General features: G+C 62.6%; 1 protein-coding gene across 1 annotated transcript in view; it reads right to left on the bottom strand.

Moving 5' to 3' along the window:
- The window catches only part of LOC109289799 (ankyrin repeat and KH domain-containing protein 1-like), a 204,498-nt gene that overhangs the window by 104,304 nt on the left and 99,897 nt on the right, over positions 1-297 (bottom strand). The window lies entirely within an intron of this gene.

A 297-nucleotide genomic window follows, 5' to 3' on the forward strand; every position in this document is an offset into this window, starting at 1 on the left:
CGATGATTTCTGCACCCAGCGGACTGCAGGGCTGCAGCCTGGTCGGACCAGCCTGGTTGGGACCCAGTGTGGGAGGGAATGCCATGCCATCATGGTGAGGCATGGTAGCAGCGTTGAGTTGTACACCCCATCCCCCAAACTCCTGCCAGGCAGGCAGGTCTCACCTCACCTTGGTGGCACGGCACTCCCTCTCATGCTGAGTCCTGCCCACTGGGCCACAGAAGCTGCTCCTGCCCAGAGCTAGTCTGGCCAGGTTGCAGCCCCAAGCCCCAATGTGGGCAAAGAAACTGGGGGGGG

Source organism: Gavialis gangeticus, unplaced genomic scaffold (assembly GCF_001723915.1).
Source record: "Gavialis gangeticus isolate Ggan-Ray unplaced genomic scaffold, GavGan_comp1, whole genome shotgun sequence".
Taxonomy (NCBI): domain Eukaryota; kingdom Metazoa; phylum Chordata; order Crocodylia; family Gavialidae; genus Gavialis; species Gavialis gangeticus.